Here is a 12,735-nt window from a genome sequence, read left to right as displayed (position 1 = left end):
TTAATGCGCATGCACTGCAGAGTTTCACGGTCAATCTGTGCCCAAGCGGTTTTACTCTCCGCGCTTTAGCTTCGGTACTATAGCAACAGTTCGGATACTTTTTGATCAGACCCCGTAAGTATGTATGCATATATATATATATATATATATATATATATATATATATATATATATATATATATATATATATATATATATATATATTGATCGACTGATCCGATCAATGGAACAGCCTGTTCGTGAGATTAATGTGCAAGTGGCCGAGCACTCCACAGACACGTGTACCCTTAACGTAGTTCTCGGGGATATTCAGCGTGACACAGTGTGACAAGGCTGGCCCTTTGAATTACAGGTAGAACAGAAACAGGAAGAAAGAGTGGAAGAAAGTTGTGGTGAAAGACTACAGCAGGGTTCGCCACCGTCCCCTACCGGAGCCTCGTGAAGCTTTAGGTGTTTTCGCTCAATAAACACTCACAACGCCCGATTTGGGAATCAGCATTGTCACACTGTGTGTCACACTCAATCTCCCCGAGAACTACGTTAAGGGTACACGTGTCGGTGGAGTGCTCAGCCACTTGCACGCTAATTTCACGAGCAGGCTGTTCCGTTGATCAGTGCCGCGAGTGTGCGAGCAACGAAAAGGAAAAGAACGACCGAATTTATTTGACAAGCTAATGCATCGCCATAGTTTTAGCAAGATAAAAGGCAAAGCTGATTGAAGTGATATCTTCAAATGCTTTAGGGGATATCTCCTTATCTTTATCGACCTACAAATTCTGACGATGCTATCCAACTCTTGTGACCCTTTGGGATTCCAATTAAGAACAGAACTCTCTAAACGTTACCTCATTGTTTACGTTGTGCACTTTCTAGGTTTTTACATGTTGTATGTATGCATGCATGTATTATATGTGTGTATGTGTGTGTATACATAAATATGTATATGTATGTATGTATCTATGTATGTAAATATATGTGTGTGTGTGTGAGTAAGTTTGTGTGTGAATGTGTGTGTGTATACATTATATATATGTATATATGTATATATATATATATATATATATATATATATATATATTTATATATTTATGTTTGTATCTATGTATCTGTGTATGTAAATATATGTGTGTGTATGAGTAAGTTTGTGTGTGTGTGAATGTGTGTGTGTGAATGTGTGTGTGTATACATAAATATATATATATGTATCTATCTATCTATCTATGTAAATATATGTGTTTATAAGTGTATAAGTTTATATGTGTGAGTGTATGTGTGAGTGTGTATACATAAGTATATATATATATATATATATGCATGCATATATATATATATATATGTGTGTGTGTGTATATATATGCATATATATATGCATGTATATATGCATGTATGCATGTATCTATGTATGTAAATATATGTGTGAATATGAGTAAGTTTGTGTGTGTGTGAATGTGTGTATACATGTATATATATATATATATATATATAAACAATATATGAGTATATGCATATATATGTACATGTATGTATATACGTTCATCCACATGTACATATAGATACATAACTGGGTACATGACATGGCAAAAGAACAAGGACAAAAATGGTAAACAAGGTGCAACAAACAAGCAGGCCACATATAAACATCCCCTTCATCAGCTGCCACCATTAAAACTCCGGCGTTTCGAAGAATTAAGGCAGTACGCATCGTTAAAATGGTTCTTCCCACGAATACAAATTAATTTTCCGCCACTACCCTCCACGAAAACAATTTAATTTGTATTCGTGGGAAGAACCATTTTAACGATGCGTACTGCCTTAATTCTTCGAAACGCCGGAGTTTTAATGGTGGCAGCTGATGAAGGGGATGTTTCTATGTGGCCTGCTTGTTTGTTGCACCTTGTTTACCATTTTTGTCCTTGTTCTTTTGCCATGTCATGTACCCAGTTATGTATCTATATGTACATGTGGATGAACGTATATACATACATGTACATATATATGCATATACTCATATATTGTTTGTATCACGACAGAACGCACGCGTTACCTTTATACAGTAAGTTTTATATATATATATATATATATATGTGTGTGTGTGTGTGTGTGTGTGTGTGTGTGTGTGTGTGTGTGTGTGTGTGTGTATGTATGTATGTGTATATGTATATATGTATGTAAATATATGTTTGTCTATGAGTAAATTTATGTGTATGCGTGTGAGTGTGTGTGTGTGTGTGCGTGTGAGTGAATGAGGGAGTGACTGAGTGTGCGCGTGCGTGTGACTGAATCTGTGTGTATGTGTGTGTGTGCAAAGTCTTACAATCGTTCTTAATCTTATTTAAGTTCTTCGCCACCGAATTTCGGCAGCGTGCCAATTCCTTTTTTATAATAATGACTTCTAATCACGATAATTAATACTCACAGAGATACTGTTCATACGTTTATAATTGTATGTAAAATACGTGATATCGTGATAGGTGTTTCTCAAAGATGTTACTCACAGAAGATGTCGGGATAGGTGAGTACTGAGGCAAGTGAAGCGGTTTAAGTATCCCGAGGCCGCAGGAAGTATCTCGTGGGATGCAGGAATTTGAACTGGATGCTTGAGTTTCAGGTAGTGGCACAGTAATGTGCCTGCTCCAGAGGTTGCTAAAAAAAACAAAACTCACTATCTTCAATTCGGTTCTCGTGCCTATGCTTACATATAGTCAGCAATTTTGGGTAATGATCGACATATTACGATCGCAATTACAAGCGGCCGAAATGAAGCTTCTCTGAAGGATCTCTAGAGTAAAGTTACTCCAGATGGTACGTAGCTCGGAGACGAGGGAGTCTCTTGGGGGTCCGAACCGTTACTTCTCTGCATTGAGAAGTCGCAGCCCCGGTAATACGGGCAGCTGATTAGAATGTCGCTGGAAAGAATCGCAAGACGGTCTGAGACCTAAGAGCAGACCAAGAATCAAATGGTTGGATAATATCACGCTTAGGAATCGAACCGGAAAGTCTAATGACGGCTGCTTCCAGGAATATTAGGCAGGGAAGATGGATGGACGGACGGACGGCTGGCTGGCTGGCTGGCTGGCTGGCTGGCTGGCTGGCTGGATGGATGGATGGATGGATGGATGGATAGATGGATGGATGGATGGATGGATGGATGGATGGATAGATGGATATATTAACGAAATGGTTATGGGATCATAAACGGTAGTCAGAGGTGGTGTGAGAGTTTAACTTTCAGTAACTATAAATATCAAAACACCATATTCCATAAAGACTGACAGAAAGACAGATAGATAGATAGATAGATAGATAGATAGATAGATAGATAGATAGATAGATAGATAGATAGATAGATATGTTTCTTTATTAGCCACACAGGGCTCAAGACAGAGGGGATAAGGTACAAAGTAGAGCTTTTCTTTTTGGGAAGGGGAAGGAGAGAGAGAAAAAAAGGGGTAAATTTTCGATCAAAAGGGATCGTAAGGAGAGAGAAAAAAAAAGGCAATCAATAGGGATCGTGTATCAAAGCAATGTTCCGCTGTAAAAGGGGGAACAGTTTAGGTTTATCCGTGGAAAGAAAAGTCTACGGAAAAGACCACGGTAACCTTGACCAATATTATTAAGATAGATAGATAGATAGATAGATAGATAGATAGATAGATAGATAGATAGATAGATAGATAGATAGATATATAGATAGATAGATAGATAGATATGGTTTAATTTAGTCTCTACGACTGTTAAAGTCGTTCTTCTAAACTCCACTCATTGGTTACATAATATCTCTAGGTATTATATTATTTACGATGCATCGGATCATGAAGTGACGAAATACATGCATGCAGTGTTTCAGTGGCCATGTTGGAAATGTCAGTGTCCTGTCTTGCTAACGAAGATAATTTTCCTTTAAATTAATGAGATTATTACCTCTATGTTGTCTTAAATTTCAGAGATAAACTAAACAAGATGGGTTGGAATTAATATATCACCTACAGGCAAACAGACGGACAGAGAGGCAATCAGACAGACAGCAGACAGAAAGATACACTCATTCTTTCCCCCTTTTCTTTCTTTCACACTCTCACTTCTATTCTAGCCTTTCTACTTATTCCTTCTCTCTCTCTCCCTCTTGTATTCCTAGCCTTTCTCCTTCCTCTTCATCCCTTTCCTTTTTATTTTTTTCTCTCGCTCCCTCTCCCTACTGTCTTTCTCCTCTGCCTGCTGCTGCTGTCACACGTGACCAGCAGCCAGTTCCCTTTTTGCTTCCTTTCTTACACTGGTCCTGTAGCTGACCAGTCGTAAATTCTCTCTCTCTCTCTCTCTCTCTCTCTCTCTCTCCGTTATCCATCCTTCAAGACATTTTCCAAGCAATGCCCACTATTCTTGTCTCCTTGGCCCCAAGGCCATATTTTGTTCGACAGTTTGTCCTCATCCACCGTCCTAAATCACACTCTGTGTCATTTTGCTTGTTTTGCTTTGTTTGCTCTTGTCCCTAATTCTCCGCAAGATAACTTTTTTTGCGGGCACCGCCAATTGGGAAGTAGGCTCGAAACGTTAAAGACTTTTTCACTTCTCGAGCATTATACTAATACATCTGTTTGTTTTCTACACCACCTGTCTTCGTCTTTTGTTTTTTTGTGAATTCTCCCCCTATATATATATATATATATATATATATATATATATATATATATATATATATATATATATATATATATATATATATATATATATATATATATATATATATATAATCATCATCTAGTGTTTTAAATCCGGATTTTCTCTCCGTTAACAGGGGTGGCCGAATCTACCTCAATGTCATAGCAACCGAGGAAGGCAGATGTAGCCCACCCCAACCTTTGGACTGGCTGGTACCCATTCTCCTTTGCTATCATGAGGCGTTTTTGGAGCTGGATTTTCTATGGGGAACATGCCTTTGCTTACCCCCAACCTCAGTTTCTAGACATGAGCAGTCCCGAGACCGAGGCCTCAACCACGATTTTTTAGATATAAATGTGGAAAGCTAGCTCAGGAATGCAGAGACGCTACTGAATGAGACCCCTTTCAGAGCCCCCTATATATATACATATATATATATATATATATATATATATATATATATATATATATATATATATATATATATATATATATATACACAATATTAAGTATGTTATAGAAAGTATGGGCTATTTACGAAGTGCTCGTAGAGAGCCAATGTGAAATAATACAAAGAAGAGGATTTTGAAAACGCAAATCCTAGACAGTCAACCAAATTCCCGAACGCATACATGAAGATATTCAAACAATGTAATTGAATCATATATATTTATACACATCAACATAAATCATGCATGTACAGGCATGAATATTCTCCAAGGGTATAAAGAATAAAACGAAACATACATAAAAATATAGGAGAGATATAAAAGCATATAAAAATATAGAGAAATACATATAAAATCACATATAAATAAGGATTACATGTGAAAAGTTATGCGTGATAAATATAGGAGGCATAGAACGAATGAGAGGTTGATAAATATAGGAGTAAAAATGTCAATCTTCAAAATGGCAGACCGCCTAAATCGTCTAAAATATCTCATACATCTTAGATATGATGCTTCCTATATTTATCACGCATAACTTTTTACATGTAATCCTTATTTATATGTGATTTTATATGTATTTTTATATATTTTTATATGCTTTTATATCTCTCCTATATTTTTATGTATGTTTTGTTTCATTCTGTATACCCCTAGAGAATCTTTATGCCTAAACATGCATGGTTTTTGTTGATGTATATAAATATAAATGATTCAGTTACATTGATTGAATATCTTCATTTATGCGTTCGGGAATTTGGTTGACTGCCTAGGATTTGCGTTTTCAATTTCCTCTCATATATATATATATATATATATATATATATATATATATATAGCTCGGCTGCTCTACATTGATAAGAGGCAATACCTCGAAACTAGTCAAAGACTTTCTCAATTCCCGAGCGTTATACTAATACATCTATTTGTTTTCAACACCACCTGTCTTCGTCTGTTGTTGTTTTTTTGTGAATTCTCTTTCTCTCTCTCTCTCTCTCTCTCTCTCTCTGTATATATATATATATATATATATATATATATACATACAGAGAGAGAGTAAAATCTATTTGCCAATGTAAATTGGTAGTCCTGATTAGGATGATGTTACTACCTTTTTTAGCCCCAGGAAAAACTCTTTTCCAGCTAGCTATCGACGCACAACTGCGTCTTTATACCTTGAACAAAGAAGCTAATGTCTCCACTCAGCCTTAAACGGTACCTGCGGACCATGGTTTCTGGGTTATTTCTCTTCATCAGCACAGGATAACCGTTGGTTCCAAATGGCAGCATTAGGCCTTGTTCGAGGTATATACTTTAAAGTGACACACAGTTACTGATCTCATAAAGAGGAAAACATTTAGTTTTAAATCTCTGATCGAGAAATAAGTAGTAACAGTAATACAGAGTAAAATTTATTTCCCAATGATCAGGATGATGTTACTACCTTTTTTTAGCCCCAGAAAAACATCTTTTCCAGTTGGCTACCGACGTACAACTGCGTCCTTATACCTCGAACAAGGGAGCTAATGCCCCCACCCCCTCAGCCTTAAACGGTACCTTTTAACGTTCTTCTTGCTTCAATCATTTAGAAAAACAAAAAAGGGATTTTTTGCGTGGAATCAAGACGTAAAAGTGGCTGTGTGGTTTAGAAACTTGCTTCCCAACCACATGGGTCCGGGTTCAATCCCATTGCGTGGCACCTTGGGCAAGTGTCTCCTATTATAGCCTCGGGCTGGCCAAAGCTTTGTAAGTAGATCTGGTAGGCGAAAACTGAAAGAAGCAAACAGAATTTTTTTTAAATGCGTTATTCAAAGTCTATTTCTCAGCAAATTGACATAGAAATTGGGAACAAAAATAGGACAGGGAGTCATACAAGGAAACCGAAGAGTCGCTGGACCTGAACGAGGGTGAAATAGCGAACGCTGGAGAAATATTTTCTTTGAAAAGAGAAAAGATAGAAGAGAGAGGTAGAAGACGTCTAGTCGTCCTTAGGACGTCCTGAAGGAAAAGAAAGATGGTCACGTGAGGAAAAGAAAGACGGATGATGGTTACGTGTCAGCAATGAGTGATAGAAAACACGAAAGAGGGGGTTGAGACGGTGAAGGGAGAAAAAGGGAATTAGAGAAGGATGGGGGAGAAAACAGTATAGTGTAGAGTCGTATCAAACAGGTTAAGACAAACCTGCTTGGAAATGGATGCGTGGCGTTCAATCAAATAATAATTATATATATATATATATATATATATATATATATATATATATATATATATATATATATATATATATATATATATATATATATATGTATATATAGTTATATATATAGTTATATAAGGGCATTACTATACATAAATGCCTCATGCTAAGAGGGACTCTAAAGTCAAACTACCATAATAAACACATTTTTACCGAACGCGAGAGAATGCAACTCTCAAAGCTAGCCGCCTAAAAGCAGACTAAACGGTAGATCATAATTTCGTAATTATTGTAGTAAAATACACTTTTTACTCATCAGTACAGTATGGTCAAGGCACATAAAAATAAGTAGCTTGCTTATGAACCGCATGGTTCCGGGTTCAGTCCCACTGCGTGGCACCTTGAGCAAGTGTCTTCTACTATAGCCTCGAGCCGACCAAAGCCTTGTGAGTGGATTTGGTAGACGGAGACTGAAAGAATCCCGTCGTATATATGTATATATATGTGTGTGTGTGTGTGTGTGTGTGTGTGTGTGTGTGTGTGTGTGTGTGTGTGTGTGTGTGTGTGTGTGTGTGTGTGTTTGTGTGTTTGTGTTTGTCTCCTCCAACATCGCTGGACAACCGATGTTGGTGTGTTTACGTCCCCGTAAGCTAGCGGTTCGGCAAAAGAGACCGATAGAATAAGTACTAGGCTTACAAAGATAGACAGACAGACAGACAGACAGACAGATAGATAGATAGATAGATAGATAGATAGATAGATAGATAGATAGATAGATAGATAGATAGATAGATAGGTAGATAGATAGATAGACCTATTATACATTGGGCGTGCATATTCTAAGCCAATACCAAACCAGGGTTACTTTCTGTTTGTAGTACAAAGTAAATAATACACGTATATGTATCGACTCTTCTCTGGGATTTGTCTGGGTATAACAAATGTACCAAGTAAGCCCCTTTCTAGTTTACACTTACAATCTAAAGAACTATCTGTCTGTGTAAAAGAATCTGTCTCTTTGCAGTGACATTACGTCTGTTATCTTCAAAACATGTCCCGATCGCTGAGGATTAATCCTGAATAAATATGTGCAAAATCTCTGCAAATCCCATGCACAACTGTATTGCATCTTTTATTAATGTAATAAAGAGATCATTTGAATATGTATATGGTTATTATTATAAATGTGTGTGTATGTGTGTGTTCGTGCTTATATGCATATCCGTACCTGTGTATCGTCGTATAGGCGAAGGTATTTTCATTAATATTTTTATATTATGTAAACACGCACAAATGTGCATACGAAATCACGTGTGTGTGTGTGTGTGTGTGTGTGTGTGTGTGTGTGTGTGTGTACAATAGACAGAGGAACAGGAATTATGTAAAAGTATTTATTGGCTTATAGTGACTTCTGCTATAAGGCTCAGTGCTATATCTGTGTTTCGGAAGAAGCCTAGTGGTTTGCATATCTTTTTTAGAGTAACTTTTGCATAGACCTTTTTTCATTTTGAGTTTCGTTATTGTGTGGAACTGAGGAGAGCTCAGTTTCGTAAACCACTGAGTTAAACATGCATGCTGGGTTAAGTGGGCAGTGGCTGTGTCTCTACAGTTACATTTTGGAGTAAGCCCAGTCTGTTGCAAGTAACATTTTCCCTTGATTTTAGTCATAGAACTAACAACTTTAGCTCGATACATAATTTACTCCCACCCTTAACCCACACGACACATCTGTCTTTCTTCCTCTTATCAGCTCTACTGCACCCCATCTCTCAGGTCTCGAACTAAATATATTATCCAATCATTCCTCTCAAAGTTTCAACCCTCTCGAATTCCCTCTCCATCGATTACATTGATCTTGACAGTGTGAGAGGAGGGCCCACGAAGATCGCAAGGACTGTAGCATAATATAGAAAGTCAACAAAGCACCTACGGTAGATCCGAACCCACGATCTACATAGAAGCTAACGAATAACTTATTCACCAGATCGCATTGATTTCAACAATAAAACATCACCACCATCAGGAAAGCCTTTATGTGATCGCGCAACCTGGTAGAAATAGCAACCAAATACCCCTAAATTAACATGTCATCTTCAAATAGCGTATAATACTAGGTAATTTAACCCAAGATTTCCCCGCCTAAAGAAAGACAAAATGGTGGATGATCACGAATGGAACGTCTCTATAAAATAGGCATGCTCGATCAGCTTTGATATAGAGCTCAAAAACAACAACATCTGGATAAAGATTTTAATTTCATTTCCATTCCTTTTAATTAGTCATTTGTTTACTCAGAAGTAAACTAATCATGTTTCCTAAAACTTCCTACTTGTTGTGTAAGATCCTCGTCCAGCCCAGATATTTCTACATATCATTAATTTATCAACTTTACGTGCTTCAAACGAAAGTAATTACAGAAGGATGGGCCATCGTTAAATTTATTTCACTCTGAAGTACTGTTGCTCTTAACGACCTCAAACCGTTGCATTTTATGTCAACGTGAAGGGTGGTCTTAATTCAGCCAGGTGAGTAGAACGAAACGTCTTAAACAACGAGAGAATTCTTCTTTTAAAACAACGAGAGAATTCTTCTTTTAAAACAACATAAGTTAATAAATCATTAAAGAGAATAATTATTTAGCTTTTAATGGGAGGAGGTGGAGTGGGTAAGGTGGTTGATTCGTGGCCAACTGATACGCACACATGCGCAAATGCATACATGTGCATATGGATATGTAATTAGATATCTGTGTATGTAAATATGCATGCTTTGGTGTATGTGTGCATATGTGCATATGCCTAAGGATACACGCGCACGCACACACACACACACACACACACACACGCACACACACATATATATATATATATATCTACTCACATACATAAACACACGTGTGTGTGTACACAAACATACATAAGTAGATAGACAGACAGAGAGAAAGACTGACAAAATGAGACAGACAGACTGATAGACTGATAGACAGATAGATAGATACATACATACATACATATTTAATTGTGTATATATATATATATATATATATATATATATATATATATATATATATATATATATATACATATATATATATATATATATATATATATATATATATATATATATATATATATATATATATATGAATAGATAGATAGATAGATAGATAGATAGATAGATAGATAGATAGATAGATAGATAGATATTCACATTTATACATATAGCTAGATAGACGGATAGATAGATACCACCAGGTATATTATATCTATTATGTGTGTGTGTGTGTGTGTGTGTGTGTTACGCAGAGGTGAGATGACGCTAGTATTTTCTATTTCGAGCATTTTAAATTGTCTTGGTTTTGCTTTTGCTTTTTATTTGTGCGCTTGTTTTGGTTTCCTTTTTTTTTTCTTTATTTTTTTTTCTTTTTTTTTTTTTTTTTTTTTTTACACATTTCACCTACATATTTATTTATCTATAAATTTGTTACCTGATAACATTTTCCTACTGAGGGGAGGAAATGCTTAGACAAGAGGGAACGGAAATACCTTATAACTAAATATATTAATCAAATGAAAAAAATAAATAAATAAATGTTTTTTTTTTAATAAAATGTGATATTATTCAGGTGTTCGGATCTTTCGGTTGATATTTGTTTTGGTTTCTATTCTCTTTGCCTGGCTCTTTGCTGGTTTTACCTTTCTTGGTCCTGCTGGTCCTTGTTGAGTCTTGCTTGGCCTTACTGAGCCTTGTTTGATTGATTGGGTCCTGATGGGTCTTGTTGGTTCCTGATAGTCTTGGGTTGATTTTCCTTTATTTAAGTGAACCTTTTTTTCTTTTTTACTTTGCTTAAGCTTATTTGGTGTTGATGTACTTTTATGATTTTTCTGGTCATACTGAGTCTTGCTGGGCCTTGCTGGGCCTTGCCGGGCCTTGTTAAGTCTCACCAACTTTTCCCTTTTTCTTCCACAGCCAATCAGTACCAGCTTTGTACCAACGAGGTTGTCTTTATCTGAAAACAGTAGCCGATTATTTTTCATGTCACAGTTTTTAAAAAGGAAGGATACGTTGAAAATGTCGTCCTAGATACATTGCGTCTAAAAATAGGCGGGTTGGTCTCAACCAGAGTGCTCTTGATCATGTCTTCTCGATTAGGGCTAATATAGAACTTTAAAACGACAGTAATAACAATGCTTATAATGACCCACATTCCATCGGAATCGTGGACAAAGACAGTTAATCCTATACCAAGACAAAACAGCGTACATGATAACACTTACAATCAGTTAAGACCAGAAGCTATGAGATCCACTGTCTGGTACTGCAATTCTCGACCACACGTATCATTAAGTCATAATACAATCCTACGTGATATGACGGTACTGTAGCCCTTTGTAGTGAAGTGGCTGTCGGGTTTATAGTAGCTGTTACATTGATTAACTCATGAAGGCGAGGGGACCCGGCCGCGGCTTACGAAATTGGATGGATCGCAGGTTTATCGCTCGTTCGACGGCAAAGAAATATAAACAAGAGAAAGTAAGCTTAAAGCTTGATTATACGATGCCTATATGCGCTAGCCAACACAAGATAAACAATGTTTTGTATCCATTTCCAATATTGTATAGACATGTGTTTAGGGCGAAGCTAACATAAAAACACCATTTCCATTACGAAACATCGTAAAACATAGACAAACAGAATAACATAACTTGATCTTTCTTTCTTATACCAACACTGTACATCTCTCTCATACTTTACTCCCACACACTTCACATCATCTGTGCTACCACCTATTACCTCCCTGACCCACTCATACTTCCTCCACTGCCCCCTCCAATTGATATTCATGACTGACCATGCATCCAACCCATGTTTATCACTCACTGGAGTTATCAGTGCTCTCAGAGGAGAGAACGGGGAAAGCGCAAAACAGGAAGAGAGCTAAGTGCCAGGAATTAGTTGAAGACTGGCGCAAAAATGGGTGAAGAACCAGTTTATTTTCTAGTGGATGTTGGCAGCCGTGAGGGTCCCTCATGCCTACATGGAAAAATTGTTATTATTATTGTTGTTCTAACAACCAGACACACAAAACTCATTTCCCACCATCGTCTTCAATGCCGTTTGAAAGAACCAGAAAGATTTGATCAAATAAACCATGAACAACAACAAAATAAACACTGAAGAGGTGATTCGAAAATCTCACACAAACACAACAAAGACTATTCTGACAAACAGGGTCACATACCTAAAGGACACTAAGATCGGGATAACTTCATAATGTAGGAAGACTTCGTTGTACAAAAAGAACAACAGGGACATTTCAGAACGGTCTTTCAACTGAACCTTTACGGTGACGTCTTCTGCATATGCCCACACAGCTCTGTTGCATCACAGTTGAACCGGATGTCCTACAGCGCCGTTAGTTTTCAAAGCAGT

General features: G+C 36.9%; 1 long non-coding RNA gene across 1 annotated transcript in view; it reads right to left on the bottom strand.

The window, feature by feature from the left end:
* Positions 1–10,761: 10,761 nt before the first annotated feature.
* LOC149135346 (uncharacterized) overlaps positions 10,762–12,735 on the bottom strand; it is a 10,281-nt gene continuing 8,307 nt past the window's right edge. The window contains exon 3 of the long non-coding RNA XR_016242371.1: positions 10,762–11,311. This is a non-coding gene — a long non-coding RNA (uncharacterized LOC149135346). The remainder of the gene's footprint in view (positions 11,312–12,735) is intronic.

The sequence above is a fragment of the Octopus bimaculoides genome, chromosome 6, assembly GCF_046866305.1.
Source record: "Octopus bimaculoides isolate indiv1 chromosome 6, ASM4686630v1, whole genome shotgun sequence".
Lineage (NCBI taxonomy): Eukaryota > Metazoa > Mollusca > Cephalopoda > Octopoda > Octopodidae > Octopus > Octopus bimaculoides.
Note: the sequence above shows the minus strand (reverse complement) of the source record. Positions and strands in the feature narration are given on the sequence as shown.